Source organism: Medicago sativa, chromosome 6 (assembly GCF_051527215.1).
Source record: "Medicago sativa cultivar Bolivia chromosome 6, Bolivia_mono, whole genome shotgun sequence".
Lineage (NCBI taxonomy): Eukaryota > Viridiplantae > Streptophyta > Magnoliopsida > Fabales > Fabaceae > Medicago > Medicago sativa.
The window spans coordinates 53,510,218-53,517,477 of NC_140754.1; the positions used below are offsets into that span (position 1 = coordinate 53,510,218).

Genomic DNA, 7,260 nt, shown 5'->3' on the forward strand with positions numbered 1-7,260 from the left:
GATTGACATTTATCAACCTCCAGCTTGTGGGGGGCTATTACATTATAAGGAAGAAGAAGATAACTTGCGCAACAAGTTACCTAGTTAGCTTAGGGTTTAGTTTCAATCTGTTGTAGCATGCATAACTTTCTTATTGTATGCTCTCATTTACATATAAATAAGTGTGTAACCAACTATTACAATCAATGAAAATCACTTTCTTCATTCAATAGTTTTAGTTTCATGATAACAACAAAAATATCACAAATACTCTAATAAAAAATAAGGTATCAATCAACCAATTATAGCAAAACAAGCAACCATAAGGAGAAACATCAAATCATGCTACTTAATATTTTCCTTCCAAATGCCCTTTGTAATCCCAAGAACCTAGCAGGATTCAAAGCTAGGATGAGAGAGGTAACATGAGAAACCTGAAACGTCAACAACCATCCATTTCCAAGTTCTGGAATTGGTTTCTTTAATTACTTAGCCCAACTAAATAATTTTTTACTAAAAATTGCATCTAGTTTCTATGGTCACATTGTGCATATTACATAAAAGCAAAAAATTAATCAAACCTTCCTATATTCAATTTTGCCGAGTCCCAAAAATTGAAAAGTATAACATGCACTTATTATGTAAAACTTACAAAAATTCTAACCAACGTTCAAAGTATAGATTAGAAGTATCATACTCTCATTGGCGATCTAGGATGCCTTGCTGTTTAACAAAGATACAAATTTCAATTCTCAGGATTTCAATTGGCGGTTCAAGCATTATGCCCTTGCTCCTAATGGTAATATCTTTGTTATTGCATGCTGGGTCTTATGGAAGGCTCAGAATCATAAGGTTTTCAATGGAAATGATTGGGTAAATTGGATTTGTCTTAGCCATATTAATCTCTTCATTCAGATGTGGTGGTGCACCTTTCTAATGATGCAATTCAGAGGCCCATTAGACAGGTTAAATGGATTCCTCCTTTGAATAATATCATCAAAGTTAATGTTGACGGTAGTTCTCTTTCTAATCCTGGGAGATCAGGTTTTGGAGGTCTTATTAGAAATAATAATGGTGATTGGTTGCTGGGTTTTTCTGGATTTTGTGATATTACTTCTTGCTTGGCGGCCGAATTGTATGCCATTTTTCATGGCCTTCGTATTGCATATGATGCGGGACACAAGAACATTATTCTTGAATCAGATTCTATGATGGCTCTTGATTTAATCATGTCGGATGTCCAATCTCATCATCCTCATGCTCCTCTGATTAGTCAGATTGTCCAACTGCAACATAGAGATTTGGATTGTTAATTTTCATCATACCCTCCGTCAAAGCAACGAGTGTGCACATTGGCTTGCTAAGCATGGTTCTTCTTCTTCGGATCCTTTTAAGACTTGGATTGTTTGCCCTCCTCAACTGCATCATTCCCTTCTGGATGATGCTCTTGGTGTTGCTCGCATGAGATTGTAGTTTGTTTTTGTTTTTATCATTTCTCCTTGATTAAAAAAAAAAATACTCTTCTAGTTACCACTTTTTTTTAATGTCTCAACCAATTTCAAACTGATATCATAACACATACACATTGTTGAACTCAATCTCACCTTCACAATTCAAACTCTGCCTCATTAAGAAACAAACAAGAAATGTTCATAAGGAAAATAGAAAGAACTTGGATTAGGTTGAAGTAAAAAATAGCAAATTACAAATTAAGCATAAAACATGGTTTTTTTTTTTTTTTTTTGGAGATTTACAAGTGAAAATGGTTAGAACTTCAGGTCTTCCTCAAGCTTATTTATAACCAAGAAGGTCTTTAACACTCATTAACACCAGATGGCTATCCATATTACATAAGGAAACAAATTAAGTGGAAAATGGTTACATGTGAAAGAATCACTTTTGGATCAAAACCTTCACTTGGCTCCATGCACATTCCTACAAATGGAAAACAAACAAATAATAGTAAAATGGTCTTAAAAACATAACAAAATGACCAAGGCAACAAGTAAAATAAACCTATAAAGAGTTATCATCTACAACTAAGATCTTAACCAAACTTTATTCTTTTAACTTATTATTGAACTTTACTTTTTCAGTTAAAACCTTAAAATGATTTCGTTTGTATTTATACAAACAAGTGTTATGTTTAAAAAGATATTGAAAGTAGCAACACTACAATCCATATAAATACAATAATAGAAATTTAGGGAGTGTATACTTGCACTTATTTTGTATTGAAAATAACTTACCATTTTCAAGGTATCAGACATCCAACACCAATACCAAACAATAGGCGGCCGATGATAAGCATTTCAATGTTGACAGCAAAACCATTCAAGAATGCACCAACAAGGAAATACACGACACCTGATAACACTTTGTGCTTGCGAGTCGACATTCTTGTAGTTGTTAAGGCCAATAAACCCGATATTCCTCCAAGAGCAAACATGGAATATGTGAACAAATCATTTTGCTCTATGTTAATGTTACAATATTGGTTCTCTCTCCAGGATCCATCGTTTATTTGCTTATAACATTTGAAGTATTTTACCAAGTATGATTCCAATAAATCTGGTCTACCAATAAAGAACTTGACCAGATATGATCCCATTGAAGTCACTCTACCTATAATACCAAAATCATAAGAGAAAAAAAAATTAGTTCTCCCATGGTCTCCACCAAAACCAACAGGAACTGTAACGAAAAAAAAGTGATTACAGATAAGCATGTGGTTTCGTAATCAAAAGAAGGAAATCTTAAAATTACAACTCTTGGCTTCTAGAACCCACTTGGGTTGGCCTGATGGTATTAGCTTGGGTCTTGGGAGTGTGCTCCTCCGCAAGGTTTCAGGTTCGATTCTCTCCGGTGCCAATTTAGGTGGACTATTTAGCTTGTTCAAAAAAAAATAAAAATAAACAACTCTTGGCTTCTACTCAAGACAAAACCTAGTTAGACATAATTCTGGATTCATGTGAATAGCTTTCTCAACAAGGGTAACACCAACGACTAACTAAGCAATTAAAGTGGTAATGAACTCTACATAACTCATGGGTTTGATATAAAAAATGTTTGTTGTTTCATGTTTCATGTAGGTTAATGGGTCATGTTAAAAATGTGAGGTGCAAACTATAATGAAATAAGATGGTCTCCCTCACCCCTATGTAGAGATATTGTTTTCGCATCAGAAGTTTTCTTCTGAGGGGCTTGTGAGAAATTAAAGGGGCATATAGAGAAATTTCTAAAACTGGTTGTACAAATATTATTTCTCTTACTAAATAGAGAGAGATCCCAAACACAATTTGAGACGGGGGAGAACAAAAGAAGGCTCAAATTTGTCTTTTCTCATACAGAAGAGTAGAGCGGTCCTAAGGGTTGCGTCAAAAAACAACATATGTGCAAAGCACCACAAGTGTAATTTCACACAGACACAAAACCACCTCAGCATGAAAAATTTCTCCACCCAATGTCTAAATCAATTAGTGAAAACATTAGCTACCAAAACAACAAAAAGGGTCAACAAATATCAAAACAACCTCAACTCTATCAGTGAGAAGGTTTCTACTTAAGCTAACGACTAATTAATGTGTAAAACTCCCTAATTTTCGGGTTTGAAAGAAAGGCTTTGATTCACCTTTTTCTCATACAATAAGCATGAATGAATCTCACCATGGAAGCATTATCAATATTTGTAGAATATATAAACCACAACACCACAATGGCATTTTCAAACACAAACTAAAAAACACCTACCAATATTAAGACTCTTCAACCTATTGTATGATCTATGAAGCTGAAGATAACATCACTGCCACTTATAAACCACTATTATGGTTTATAAATGTATACGGTTTGGTTTATAAAAAAATATCCATATTTTTTTAAAATTAGATTAAAATGGGCTATGTATTGGTTTGAAAACTAGTTATTTCTCCTTTTAAAACCAGTTTATAAGACCAAGTTTTCGAAACAATATAAGTTTTTAATAAAAAAGGAAAACAACAAATTAAAAAAAAAATATTTTCGCTTTAAAAACTAATTTTAATAAATAAATCATTTTTAAAGGTAAGAATAATTATCAATCATCGGTATTCCTCTGAAGATCCTTAAAGGTGAGAATGTGCTCCAAAGGAACAACTTAGTCATGACTAAAAGTTGTTTGGTTCAAATTGATCACTTTGATAAATCTCGAAATTGAGTATGTACAAAAAAACAAAGTTAATCATGATATTGATAATTAGTAATGAAATTTTTGGGAGAACATTGAGATTTAATATTTTACTAAATAAAATTGAAAGTCAGTAATAACTTGTGAAATTGATACATAAATTCATCGGATTCAAAAGGTTTAAAGCATGGTTATGAATTAGAAAATTATGAATTAAAAACACCGAAAAGCATATGGATTATTGTCCCGAAAAACAACAATTTTATCATTTAAACTTAGTCGAGGAAACACAAACAAGTGAAGAAAGAATATTGGTTTTGTCAACAAAAAAATAATGGATATGGACATCCAACACAATAAATTGGATTATTTGATTTGGTTTTGGATAATTTCAAAACCAAATGCAATTCATTCTATAATATATATATATGAAAAAACTAATTTCAAACCAAGAAAAAATAATATTATAGAGACTTAAATTTGAACCTAATATAAACTACAAAACACATAAAATTTGTGCTTTGAAAATACCTAAGCCAAGGTTCTCCTGAAAGCTTTTAAAATTTAAACACTCGAATTCATCTGCATTTTATGAACAAAAAGAGAAAATGAAATTAGCAAAAAATGAAATTATCAAAATGAAAAGAAAAAAAAAACTATCATTTGTGATTTGAGATTGGAGATTACCAAAACAAAATCTCTATGAAAGTAATAATAAGATTAATGCATCTGCAGATTCTTCATCAAGGCTTCCTTCTCTGAATTTAAGCTAAATATCATGAGTGTGCGGGGGTTACAGGTATAAGGTGTCCATAAACTACCTATTTTTAAGCGTAACTGCACACGTTAGTAGGGGAAGTAGTTTATTATTTTAGTTTTTTGTGGTGTTAAGGGTAGTAGTTTAACCCAATCAATGAGTTTTTTTTTCTTTCTCTTTTTTACTCATAATCATTGTTTTAAATAATACAGATAAAATACTGGAAGTGCATTAATTAATTAAAAAAAATTAGGGTCTTGTTAAGCAATGCCCTTAGGGCATTAGTTAGGATTCAAATATAGAAATAATTTACAAGTTTTATGTAGATAAAATTACTTTTTAAACTTTCAATGTGTTGAATACATCATTCCTAAGATAAAATTTCCTTTTTAAACTTGTTAAGAAGTGCCCCAAGAACACTTGTTAACATTTCCCAAGAAATTATTTGTCATCCTGTTTCCCACCAATTGTCTCGAACCTTCTTAGGGGTCTCATAAGTTCTCTATCATCATGATTGTCATAATTTATAACCTAGGATTGTGATTAGTTTTCTATAGAACTAGACGTTTACCCATGCAATGCATGGGTAAAGTTTTGTTGAATTATCCATACTAATATGTTGTATTCCAAATATATAATTTTGAATATATTGATTTGAATGTCTTTGATATTAGTTACACTTTTAATTTAGAACCCTTTCGATCCATATGGTAAGTTTTGTAAAATAATATAAAAAATAAAATAAAATAATCAAGACGAGACCCAACGGAGATACACTGGCAAAATTCTAGAAAGTGACGTGAAGCGATAAATTAGTGTATCAACATGTTCAATTTGACTCAAGTTAGTGAGAGTTGTTAAAACACAATACAAATGAGATTAAAGCGATGGAACGATTGAACCAGATTATGATGATTTTGATCCTCTGTTTCGTCCTTGGAACCGTTGCAATATGTTAGTGCATTGGATCGTAAATTATGTATCTCTTTCAATTGCGCAATCCATTGTTTTCATGGAAAATGCATGTGATGTTTTGAATGATTTGAAGGAAAGGTTTGCACAAGGTGATTTGGTAAGAATTTATGAACTCATGCACGAATTCTACTCATTGCAACAAGATTCAAAATCCGTTACTGCTTATTATTCTGAGTTGAAGATTTGGTGGGAGGAACTTGACATTCACATGCATGTTCCCAATTGTGTGTCTAGAGTACATTGTTCTTGTGAATTCATACGCAATGTGTAACGCTCCGTTTTTCGGCAACAAAATTTGCGTATGTTTTTTTGTTTTTTTAACGAAAGAAAAGTGTTAAACCTTTTTAATCACAAGTCATAGACTTTTATTAACAAAATAAACTAAAGAGCTTTGTAAGACAACTGAATAATTTACAAGACATGATTCCTTCCCTACGTAGAGGGAGGATTTCCTTTCAAAAGTACTATCCAAAATTAAAAGACTACTAAGCTGAACTTTTACTCTAAAATGAAGAAAGTTGGAAACTAGACCCTCTAATGACAATAAACTCACATCTGGCTCCCTAATAACTATATGGCTGGTCGCGAGTACGTTGCCCGTAAATGTGACTCGTCCTGCGGCCGGGTCAAATCCCAAAGACATAGTCGTCCAGATATCAGAGTAACTTAACTCTATCGCCTTTGATTGAAGCATCTTGTGTAATGCCCACTTTGATATTTAATTATTTTTATTAAATTAGAGTCTATTTATGTGATTTATTTTAAATATGTGAGGTGTTGGTATCTTATTAAGTGGCTTTATTATATTATTTATTAGAATATGTGAATTATTAGAGTAAGTAGATTTGGGGGTTAGAATAGAAAGAAGAAAGAGTTATTTGTAACAGCCTGATTTTCGCTAGTTTTATTTTATTATTTATTTATGTGTGTTATATGTGCTCTTATGTGATTATTTGCCTCTGTGTGTATTTTTGGTTGGGAATTGTAGAATTCGGTGTAGAAGGGTATTTTAGTCATTGTGAACTTAGGGGCGTTTTGGTCATTTGAGGGCAGTGGCAATTTTGTAATTTTGCAGAAAGTTATTATTTTTTTTTTAGTGCTTAGTAAGAGTATTATTTTACCAAGTTACTAGAGAGGGGGTAGTAATTATTTTATTTACCATTAAGTGACCGTTAGTGTTATAATTTACCATTAAGTGAGTAGTGACATTTTGGGGTGTTAGAATAGAAATGGGTTAGGCCCATTAAGGTTAAGAGATAAGCCCAATTGAGTAGAGATAGTATATAAACTCTAGTTGTTGGTAAAACTAGGTTTTACAAACATTATTCATTTCATTTCTTTTGAGAAAGAGATAGAGATAGAGACTAGAGGCAACAACAACAAC

The 7,260-nt window shown here is 32.0% G+C and overlaps 1 long non-coding RNA gene across 1 annotated transcript; it reads right to left on the reverse strand.

Moving 5' to 3' along the window:
* Positions 1–1,628: 1,628 nt before the first annotated feature.
* On the reverse strand, positions 1,629–4,936 carry LOC146915658 (uncharacterized). Its single transcript, XR_015014712.1, has 4 exons — positions 4,832–4,936; positions 4,676–4,726; positions 2,229–2,604; positions 1,629–1,914 (listed from the first exon to the last, which is right to left on the reverse strand). It is a non-coding gene; the product is annotated as an uncharacterized LOC146915658 (long non-coding RNA).
* Between the last annotated feature and the right edge of the window lie 2,324 nt (positions 4,937–7,260).